Source organism: Parasteatoda tepidariorum, chromosome X2 (assembly GCF_043381705.1).
Source record: "Parasteatoda tepidariorum isolate YZ-2023 chromosome X2, CAS_Ptep_4.0, whole genome shotgun sequence".
In the NCBI taxonomy this organism is placed as follows: domain Eukaryota; kingdom Metazoa; phylum Arthropoda; class Arachnida; order Araneae; family Theridiidae; genus Parasteatoda; species Parasteatoda tepidariorum.
Window position 1 is genome coordinate 2,904,891 of NC_092215.1, and position 12,625 is coordinate 2,917,515.

Genomic DNA, 12,625 nt, shown 5'->3' on the forward strand with positions numbered 1-12,625 from the left:
AATTAAAACAAGCTAAATAAATAAATTGAAAAAAAGTTTGAGTTAGAAAGCTTGGGGTAAAAATGCAGCGACAAATTTTAACAGGCTAAATAGTTTGTTACTAACAAATAAAATGTTTGCTATCTAATTTTTCTTAAAAGCTATTAACTTTTGACGAAATATGAAGATACTGTAAAGTTTTTACCTCGAGATATTTTTATTTAAAAATTTGTAGTTATTTAGGTTTAAAATTATGAGGCATGAATTTCAAAATTGAGGTTATAATCAAAATGAGAAATTCAACACTGCATTTATATAGTTTTTCCATACTTTTTACTTTTTTTAATTTTTTAGTGGATGGTCAGTGATTCGCAATTAGCCATTTAATTTTAATTACAATTTTGCGATACTAATAATGCTGAAAAATTAATAGTTATAACAATCATTCAATATTTTTATCGAAATAAAAACGAATTGATGTGGCATAAACTGAACGCGGAATTTTTAACGTTAATAAAGATTTTGTGATAGAACATAACACTACTCCTTAAATTGCTTGGCGATATCCTCTTCTTCGCTTGGCTGATAGGATGGAATTTCTTTGTCAGTAACCCGAAACGGTATCGATTTCCTGCAATGACGTCACATTTTGGCGCAAAGGCGTGACAACGCCTGTTATTACTCGATAAACTGCAGATACGGACCGCAATGCTTTTAATAATTTAGAAGGCAGGTATTCATAGTTCTTAGAAAAGGCTTACATTCTATAACAAGGTTTGGAAGCGTAATTAATCGTAAATCACAGGGTTGCCAAAACCTAATTACCTGACATGTTTTCCATTGTTATCAGTATTTTCATATTTTGTTGTTTTGCACCTCTATTAATTATTCCGTATTTTACGTCCGTAATGTCAGATAAAATTGTGGTGATTTGTTTCAAATTCTTTATGCTAAAAGTTCAGTTAGGAACGCAAATGCTAAGAAAATGTTTCAATAAATTTTGATTTTAAGAATGAGTGATTGAAGTCATGAAAAATTATTGTTGTGTAATGGTCATTAAAAGTTTAAATCTGTTCATTATTTTACTTTCTTTATGCTAAAAGCTCAATTATAAGAGAATGTGTCGTTTATGGGTTAAAATATATTATTTCACTAAATTTTGTTTTCAACTATGGGTGATGGAAGTCTTTAAAACTGATTGTTGTGTAATGGTCATTAAAAAAAGGAAAAAGGGTGAACACTTGAAACAAATATAAATTTTTTGGAAAATTGAATCATTTCTTATTGTTTCGCATTATTATGCTAAAAGTCTATTTAGAAAGATGAATTCTAAGATAATGTGTTGTTACAATACATAGTTTCAGTAAATTATGATTTTAAAAATGATCCCCAATGAAGTGATTGCTGTGTAATGGTCGTTAATGGAAGAACCATTTTGAATGTAATACAAATATTTTGTTTAACTGTGATATAAAAAAATAACTAGATTAAGGAGCGAATAGTAATCTCTCATTACAGTCAATTATTCTGACATAAAACTTAATTTTTTGAGTTGAAAAAATGAAAAATATGTCCATAATGATCATAAGAAATCATATAGTTTAAGATTACTTATGTAGTTTCATTATATGATTATTTTTCATTTCATAATCACACAAAAATAAATAACGCAACCTTTTTTTGGTGGGGAGTGGGTCCTTTATAAACAAATAACAATGATATAACAAAAACTTAATGATATAAGGACAAACTAATAATAAATATTTAATATCATTTTGCGCAATAGCCATCATTGCCAATTAAAATTACATTAAATAATTTTTCGAGTAATTATGGTTACGTGCAATGTAACGTAATTATGGTTAATTACGTTACATTGCACGGTTTACGTAATTATGGTTATGGTATTAAGGCAACATAAATAAAAATAAATTCAAGTAAAGAAGAGTCTTTCTTGGTAGATTGCAGAACTAAATTTTATCTCTAATGAATTTTGAAACAAAATTCAATTTTAGAATCACATGTTCATGGTAAAAAATCAAATTTATTTGTGAAGAATTTTTGAAATAAAATTTACTTTCTATTAACTTCATAATTTTTATTAATAATGTCTGAAAAAAATATTTTAACATAAATGGTTTTTTAAAAAATTTAAGTCTGATTATTTAGATTATTTCATAATCGTTAATGGAAGTGGAAATAATGCAATCAAAATAAATTGCGAGGAAATTTTAAATGAAAGATTTGCTAACAATATTTTTGACGAAATTTTGAATCGAAAAAAAAATTTCCGATCAGAACTGTTGATCATAAAAACAATTTTCAATATTTAAATAAAAATATTTTAAAGTTAGTTAATTTAAAAAAAAGATACCAGTCCGGCTATTTAGAGAACTTCATAATGATTAATGGAAGTAAACATGACACAATGAAGGGAAATTATGAGAAAATTTTAATCGAAGATTTTGCTTGAAATATTTTTGACAAAATATTGATTCCCTTTCTGATCAGAACAGTTGATCATAAAAAACTTTATTGAATATGAGTTTTGAATAAGTATCAGTTCAATTATTTTAAGAATGTCAATTTATTATAATAATCTATAATAATAAAATAACGCAACGAAAATCTATGCAATGTTTTAAGCATAATATCGATTTGAAAAACACTTTCCGAACAGAACTGTTTTACATAATAAAAATAAAACACATCTAAAGAATACAGTAAGTTAGTTTATTTGAAAACAACATAGATAAATTACTTAAAAGCTTTCATGTTTATTAAAGTTTTTCTTTATTTTCAGCAAAAGCCTATTTAAAGCTAAACATAAATTCAACTTCCTTTTGAAAGACTCTGCGATGGTCTGAGAATAATCCTTCAAGTCTCGAAGATGAACTTAGCGCAAGAGCCTATTTTAAAGAAAGATTCAATGGTGTGTGGCCATTACAGATTGCATTCTCTCTCTTTACTTCGGGAGGATGGAGACGAAAGATTCTCAGAAGCAGGCGGAAGGCCTCGGCCAATGGGCGTAAAGACCAATGACGTCAGTTGTGTTAGGAATCGATATTGCTGCAGTATGGGCACTTGAAAATTTTTTTATGATGGTATTTATGTTTTTTTTTCTTTTATTTTGAGATTAAATAAAAATATCTAAAAAGATTTTACCACAAACTCAGTTCACACGTGGTTCAAAGGAAGGGGGAAACTAATTATAAGAAATACATACAATTATTAATAAAATTAATAATAAAAAATTTCTCATATACAAAAAAAATTTATATTTACCTTGTTAGTAATTGTTCAAACCATAATTTAACAAATCTAACTTTCAGATGATCATGAAAAATACCTCATTCATTCTTATAATCATCAACATCATTCTTACAAATTTTATTTCACATCTCCTTAACTGAGAGAAAAAAGAGAATTTTAATGTTCTTATGATTTAATAAGCATACATAATTACAATAAGAGAAAAATTATTTACTGCTTATTCATATTCTACGATAAAATACCAGCACTTTGGGTGCGCAGAATCCATTTCACCATAAAAACCATTTTTACAGGAAAATATTATACCGTAATTTTTAGGTAATATTTATTTAATTATATTGATTCAGTTAATTTACGGTAATTAGAACTGCAAAAATTACGGTATAACAGATTTTTAGTTCCGTAACGTGTTCCGGTAAAAATGGATTTTGGGGTAAAAAGTAGAAGCACCTTGAGTGCCGGTACTTTTTACCTTAATTTAATGAGGAATTTTTTACAGTGTGCTGATTTCCAGTCTAGTAAAGTTTTAAACAGAATGTCTCAATCATTTTTATACACTACAAAAATAAGTTTACTTCAAAAACAGCAAAATTTAGGAATTTATTAATGATTTTAATATAATAAATTAAATAATTGCTTGACTGCTGAGAATAATTAAGGAATTCTCAAAAACACTATATCGAGTAAAAATATTTTTGTTAAGCTTGCGATTCTCTTTGTTTTCAGTTTTAGATAAATGTATTGAGGCAATATATAGGAGAAATTAAGTGATTAGACCTCGCGAGAAGTGTCTTTATTTGAAATAAAAATGGTAATTATTTCGTAGTATACATGTATTTTGGAAAAGAAATATTTTCAAATCCTGATATATTGTAAAAAAGTCAAATTATAGTAAAAAATAACAGCACTCTGGAGTAATCTTGCGTAAAATTAATTTTATCTTAAAATCCATAATTTTAATCGTAAAATTTCACATCCTATATTTTACGATGAAAATTATTTTACATAAATTAGTGTAGTAACTACAGTAAATTAATGACTCGACAACAAATATAAAATAAAAATTACGATATATCTGATTTTTTGTTCCGTAAAATTTTACTTTAAACATGGATTTTACGGTAAAAAGGACTGGCACCTTTGGTTACGGTTCATTTTACCATAACTTGATCCAGAAATTTTTACAGTGTAGAAACTTTACTTTGTAAGAAATGCAGGAGATCAATGTTTAAGAAATGCAGGAGGTAAAAACTGGGAAAAGTACCTGCAGTACTTTTCACGGAGTTTACAGAGAGTTATATGGAGAAACTAGTGAAATTAAGTAATTGACATAATACCTTTCTTCTTGCTCACACTAGGATCATGACTGGTTTCTAATGTAATATGCATAATTTTTAATAGCTCACGTTGTGTGACGGGAGTGTCACAGTGCAGTCACAGTGAGTGATACAGAGGTTGGTGCGTTTAGTATTATACTAGCAGTTTCGGGTTTACTTCTGATTAATTTATTTTTTCTTCTTCCATTTCTTTACTACAACAGTAAACAGTATTGGCATCCTGATTGCGTGTTTTTTTACCGTAAATTTATGAAGATAGTATTTATTAAGTATTTTTTTTTTCTTTTGTTAAGAGAGAAGTATCTGCCTAATTTAACAAATTAGGTGCATAGTATATTGCCAGCTCTGTATGCGCATTTTTTTTCCCTATCAGTCATGTCGATCAATACAGAGATTTAAAAGTAAATTAATACCAACTACAATATACAAATAATCATTGCTTGACCATCTTTTAAAATGCAAATTTACGTATTGATAGTAGTAGTAATTTAGTTGTTTTATTATAAATCAACCTACATTTTTTACTTTAGTTACTACTTTTATTATTTTACGGAACAAAAAAAACTGATGTACCGTAATTTTTATAATAAAAATTATTGCAAAATTACTTCATTATTCTAATTAATTAACATTATTGCAGAAATTACGATATAATATTTTACGGTAAAGATGGATTTTGTGTTTTACGGTAAAGATGGAAAATGTGTTTTACGGATGATGCACCTAAAGTGTTTGTACTTTATACCGTAATTTGAACTGAAATTTTTACAGTGAAGATTAATGATTGATAATGATCAAATTAGCAGAAAAGAGGGTAATTATGTCAAATTTTCAGTTGAAGTATGCAGAAAATTAACTACTTGCTGTTAAACTGTTCATATGATATAGAAATTTATGCATAATTTTATTATCTTACAATTCAAAAAATTCATTTCAAATTTAAGTTTAAATTTCTGAAGGAATTTCTTTAATATGTACATTTTCCCCATTTTGAATTTCATAAGGCGAAGAAGCATAGAAATGGATTTAAAAAAAAAAAAAATAGGAAGAAATATCTTAAATGTTTTACTGAGCCATAAGTTATGGCCGCTTTCCCTGCAGATCCTACAATATTTCCCCCTCTGCAGAAATAAAAGGGGATAGACTTCTTTGCACATAAATCGGCAGCTTGAGATCTGGGGGAAAAATTAAACTGCTCCTTTCGTATATAACGGCATAAGAAAATTTTTTCAGGTTTTCTTTGGAATATATATTGATTTCTCAAGGGCAAGCAGAGGTTGTTTTTCAAATAGTTCTTTTATTTTTTAAAGGGATAGAAGATAGATATTTCTTTAAAATAAGGAAACATTTAATTGCTTATCTCTTACATTCAAAAGGTGTGTCAATATGGAATGGTGTCAATAATACTATAATACTGTATAATTTCTTTCTGTCTTTTATTTATATAGAAATATTAATAATGAATGTTATTAAATTAAAAATCTCAAGAGACTAACGATGTAAGATATTAATTACCTGATTAAAAACTTCATTTGCTTCAAAAATATATAAAATAACATTTTCATGTTTCAAATGCTCAAAAACAGGAGCCCATTTTTAAGACTTTCTAGACCGGAAAGAGAAGAAACCAAATTGATTTGAAAATAAATAAATAAATGAAATAAATAATATTAATTTTTGAAAAAAATTAATTTTTCAAATCAATTTGGTTCCTCCTCATTTACGAGTGGCAAGTCGAGAAAATGGGCGCCTGTTTTTGGGCGCTTGAAGCATGAAGATTGTTATTCCTATTTATATATTTTTGGAGTGAATGAATTTTTTAATCAGGTAATTAAAGTAATTGTTTTGAAGAGTCATTTCAGTTCCTTCAATTATCTTTTGAAGATCTTTTGTGTTTCAAATGTTCTTAAAAAATATCATCTAAAAGTTTGTCATGCACTAAATATTTATTAAAAGAAATAACGAAATGATTTATAAATTTCATGACATTTTTCAAATTTTTGCTATATAACATAGTATAAAAAAGATAGGACATTCATTTATCAGAATAAGTCATCAATTCTACATACATCAGAAGAATACTGAAGTCAAAACATAACTGGAAAAATAATTCTTTAAGAATTCCTAAACATCTCATTTAAAAAGATATGTTGCTGAATGGTGTTATAGTGCTTACAATAAAATAATTGTGCCAGGAAGAAAATCAATGCTTTTCTTTTTAATTTTTTCTTGATCAATTTCTTAAACAAGATATCGAAAGCAGTATAAAGAGCTGGCACAAGCAGCAGGTTTCTTATTCTGCTACTTATTTTTATTTATTTAACTTTACACATTTCAAGGGGTGTCGAATTTTTCTTAAAATAGGACAGTATCCTTATTTTTTTTAATTTTATATCTTTTAAGTTCTTATTAGTTGTGTGTAGGCAGGAATATGGGTGTTTCTCACGAAATATAACAATTCACTGTCCCTTGCTCCAAGATCTAATACTATAATACTAAAAGAACATTAAAAAAAATCTATAAATAGCATTGCTGTTAGGAATTTAAAATGACTTTGCACTAGCATTGACTGTTTTATATAGTTAAAAAATATAATTGAATTTCAAAATGTCATTTTCCTGGAATGTCCCAAACAATGTTTCCAATAAAAACAAGCTTCAAAACTTCCCATAAATTTTTCAATATCTAATTTTTTTTATCTCAACCGGTGTAAGCATTTCTAGAATATGGGCAGAGGGTATTATTTACAAAAACTTCATTTAAAGTAATTTTTTCTGTCAATAATTTGTTTGTCCCATGAAAATCTGTCATTTTCCTGGCTACTTTTATTTAGTGGTTTATAACCAAAATAGATAGAGCCAGAAATCAATATCTTATGTTAATAGATTGATTTGATGCCCTCCTATATGAACATGTCTTGTTGCATGAATAAAGATCCAATTTTCTGGTTCAAAATCTATTTCAAAAAATTTTTCAAGGTGAGAAGGTTTTTGTGTTGTCATTTTCCTGGCTTCGTGAAATTATTAATAACATAAACTACAGAGATTTATCTGAGTTATCTTAAGAAATCCTGTTGTTTTCTGCAGAATAAAAATGTCTTAGGCCAAAATATTAAATTAAGTAAAGTTATATGCTATAAAATGGCGAATTTGTTATTATCTTGGCTGTCATTTTCCTGGCTTATGAATGCCAGAATTTTTTTTAACTACTAATACTGTAAGGAGAGAAAGCAAATATTAACCTTATACCAAGTTTATGTATGATTGTAATATGCTTGAGTGTAATCAAAGTTATTTATTTAACTAATGATTGGTTATTATATACAATTTTATTCTGTACATATCCGCAACAAAAACATTTCTGATTCTTCCTACAGTGGACACAAAGAATTAATTTAAGCAATTTATGGTCCATCTAACATAAAGGCCTATGTTGAGTTACTTACTATTAACTTAAAATGACTGTTTTTTAAGCTTCTAAGCTAATATGTCATTTTCCTGGCATTCAAGATTTGGTGAATTTCTATTTTCTTTTTCTCGAGCAAATGTCAATAAACTACACTGCTGCCTGTAAGATATTAATAAGTGTAACTAAAGAAATATACAAAAAAAAATGTTAGATTATTTTGAAGACTTTAAATTTGAAGAAATTTTTTGGTCCGAATTGTCATATTTAGAAAGAATCACTCATATATCAATTTTATCAATAACAAGTAAAATTTGTCCCCACTTTGAAGACATATTTTTTTCCTCAACATTATAATATAATAACAGTATAAAAGACATAAGTGTTTTATACTGTGCAACTGTTTTTCTTTTAAATCTTGCATTGAAGGGAACTAAAGAAAATACTCACTTAATTTTATCTTATATTTACTTAATTAATATTACGGCAGTTCTGTAAGGATGACCCCGTGAATAAAGTTGTAGCATATTTATTTATGAACTAAGTGGCTATATTAGTAGTTATTTCATTACGTTTATAAAACTCACTTATTTCTTATCCAAATATAAATACTACATTGTATATTACGGTGGTTAAGAATGTCTTGGATAAGTGTTAATAGCAAAACTATTTTGCTACCAATTATTACCTTTTGTGAATATGAAGACGGTACTTTTAAATAAGGTCGGTATAATGAAAGGATAGATTTCTGAAAGTGCATGTATGCATATGAAGACTTCTCTCTTTTCAAGCATAAAAACTGTTAGAAGTCAAAAATATTTAATAATTAGCATTTTTCCTTAAAAATAATCTTCCTAAAATAAATTATCGATTTAAAAATATGTATCCTGTCTTATTATTAATAATTGCTTTAATTTTAAATTGATAAGAATACATCATTAGTTTAAACATTGTTTAAACTACAGAGTGCCTATTTTTAAACATCGGTTACATAATCCATCTAAAAGGATCATGGGTGATTGTAGAAAGCCATATAATTCTCAAGGTGATCGTAGGAAAAATAAATGGTAAGATAAGGAAAAGTGTATTGTTTTAATTGCATAAATGTCTTAAATTATTAATTATTATATATACAGACCAAGGGGAGAGAATGGTATATGCCCATTTTTCGAAAAAATTATGATTGAACCACATTTGAGAATTTTTATCTTTAAATTCTTGATTTCGGATCTTCTGGAGAATTTTTGCACGGTGAAGAGACTCTGTGCTGGTAAAGAACGGTTCCTATCCATGCGTAGACAATATAAAAAAGCATAGTGAAGAAGACAAAGGAATATTACTGGGGAATTATTGATAAATGAGATATTAAGAGGGAAAAACGGTTCTTCTCAAACCCAATTTTTAAATTTTTTTTCAACATCAAATTTTAGAAATCTTGTTTTGAAATTTTCAGGATATGTAAATAAATACTTGTGACATTCGTTTATATTTTTATTTTTATGATTTCAGTCGAATGCTTTCTTCTATAAATTCTGAAGCTTTCTTTTTCTCAGAATTAGCTTTCATGGACCAATTACCTTAAACCAATGTTTCCCAAACTTATGACTTTTGTGTACCCTTTCTAAATTTTTCGCAACGCCACGTACCACTAATAAAAAAATTCATGCATTTTTTAAAACTATATTTAATATTTTTTTTGGTACAAAGTTTTGTTACTAAGTTTATTTGCATTAGTGAGAAGGATGATATTGTTTTGCTGTGATAAAAAAAAATTAACAAAAGTTAAAAATCACAACTGGATGCTGACACCACTAATTATTAACTGTTAACTCTCCAAAAATAGCCAATAGAAAAATGCGTAATCGTAAACTTTCATGGCTAGCTTTATTTTTAAATAATTTTTTTTGCAATTTTCATTTATTGCAAGATATTTCGCGTAAGAACACGTACCCCCTCTAAACTATTCCCGCATCCCTGGGGGTACGCGTGCCACACTTCGGGAAATATTGCCTTAAACCTTTTTACCATATATATTACCATATATATAAATCTTTTTACCATATATATCTTCATATATATATTTTTCAAAACAAATTAGATAACACATAAAAGTACTTTAACAATCAATATCTTCCTACCGATTGTGATTTATTCAAAATAAAGCTATATGCCGCAAATAAATAAAACAAAAGTTAGGGAAATAAATAAAACTTTTTATTAAAATATAGTTCAACTTTCAAATCTACAAACATGTAATATTTTTCGTGTGTACATGTGTTAATAAGTTGACAAAACATTAAAATCATTACAAATATACTCCCTCATTTGCCGAGAATTTCAATAATTCTATCTTTCCATAATTCCATATTTCTAAGAAGTAATGTTGAAAGAACTTATTTTTTGTAGTCTCATTAGAAAGAAAAATTTTATATTCAGCATTTCTAACTGAAAGTTATGCTTTGAGGTTGCGATGAACCGCATTTTAAAAGTACTTTTGTAGGATAAAAAAATTAAAAGTATTGAAAAAGTTTTTTCCGTTCTTGGAGAAATTAATACCATTAATAATTAGATTAAAAAAATTGCATAATATGATTTTCGTGCTCGCTCGGTATGAATTTTATATTTAACGGATAGCTAAAATGAATATCTATTCACTACAAATGATGAAAATAAGCTAGGACTTTTTTTTCTTTTATTTAAAATTTTTGTTTCTTTTTGTAGCATATCATTTTCTCACACTAAGGTTTTAATTAAATGTAAGCCCGCTTTGACTAGTCTATTGAACAAAACAATGTTTGAACCCGTGAGTGCTCAGTATCATTCTCTAAGTTCAGGCCATTATTCTCAGAAGATTGAGCGTTAGCCTCCCAATGAGGGTACCCGAGTTCAAATCACAGCGTGGCTGGTTGGTACGAATTCTGCTCTCGGTTTGCACCGGCTCGAATCATGGGTTAGAATGCCTTTGACGTAAGGCTAATCGTGGGACGTTTTCGCTGTTTTCCTCTTTGTGTAACGCAAATGCGGGTTAGTAGCCCTCCATGAAGCTTTCTCCCAATGCTTGATTTTGTAGTTCTCTTCTGGATTAGGTTCAAAATTATAAGGCTACGGAGTTGAACATTTATAGTTGTAAACTTAGAATTGAGTCTGCTTTTGAACGCGGGTTATAGAATAAAACTAAAATGCCAATAATAACATAAATTCATTATTGGCATAGTATAACAATTCTTTTTTTATTTTACAACCGTCGTTGAACAGCCGACCCAATTTCAAGTTTACGACTGCTAATGTTCAACTCCGTAGCCTTGTAATTTTGGACCAATCCAGAGCACAAGGTAACTAGTGGATCAGTAACCCCAGAGAACCTAAAATAGTAACTCACACACTGGAATATTTCATTAGCTTATATATTAACGTTCAACGGCCTTTTAAATAAGAATATTTTTTACACTACTTCAGTGTAAAAATGTAGACGTTAATGAGCGCAACATCGTCGTATCAAAATGAATCTAGTTTCGAAAACATTTCCCCGTATTCTTAGTCGAAGAATGCCGCAAACATCTCCGGTCATTGTTTTCTCTTTCGTAGTTGTTCAATAAACGCGTAGTTTTAAAGAATTTAAACAATGTGTTAGGTTGCACAGAAATCGGCTTTCCATAAGAAGCTTAGAACAATTATTTTAGAAATTGTTTTCTTTCTTATTCACTTATAAGTTTACTAAAGAGTCGAAAATATTTAATGATTTGTTTGATGACTATTTCAAAACTAACATTAAGATACTATGATAGTTTAGTATTATAAAGAGGAATTTATTCAACTATTTAAATTTTTTTTATTGGTTCATAGTTAAATTTTGAAAAGTGTAATATTTGCCTTAAATTTATATCATATTTAACAAAACATTGGAAGGCTTCGACTCGTCAATGTTTGATCTAAGCTTTCGGTCACAATTGGCATCTTTTTGGAAAATAATTTAAACACTTTACACAATAATTACTTTTAATATTATCTATGGGGACAAATGAGCTGTTTTAAAGTATATTTAAATAGGTGTAAAAGTGATAATAGAAGTACCATAAATTATTTGCAGCTATATTTCCAAATAATTGCAGCATGAAATTTTTCATCTAACACTGCATTACAATGGGTCTCAAATTCCCTAATAAATTATTTTTCAAACCTATTTTTTGACAATCAACAATCTCACAAAATAAAAAATCTTTTATTTCCTTTTTTTTACTCTTTTTCTTTCACTTAGTATAATTATTCATATAACTACTCGAAATCAATTATTTTTTATGAAGTTATTTATTTATTTTTATGAATTTACTTTTATTATTGTTTTGCAGATACCTACATATTAATCAGTGTTAGTTCACCATTTTTTATGAACCAATATTTAAAATTCGATTTATTTTTTATTTTTATAAAATAACAGAATGGGTACATGAGAACATCTTTTGCAGTTTCATTGTTACTGAAGTTTGAAACTGGAATAGGTAAAAATGTTTAAAGCAGTCATTTGAGAACATAGTTATGTTTCATTGAAAAAGAAACAGTGCGTTTTGCTTTAACACGCAGATATTTAAAATACGCTTTCCCTAATTTTAAATGATGTTTTCTCAAAATATTCT

The 12,625-nt window shown here is 27.7% G+C and overlaps 1 protein-coding gene across 3 annotated transcripts in view; it reads right to left on the minus strand.

Moving 5' to 3' along the window:
• Positions 1-12,625, minus strand: part of LOC107457033 (homeotic protein ultrabithorax) — a 218,932-nt gene that overhangs the window by 99,682 nt on the left and 106,625 nt on the right. For all 3 annotated transcript variants that reach the window (XM_021148683.3, XM_071187998.1, XM_071187996.1), the window contains one exon: positions 3,265-3,388. The gene's annotated coding sequence lies outside the window, so the exon portion shown is untranslated. The remainder of the gene's footprint in view (positions 1-3,264; positions 3,389-12,625) is intronic.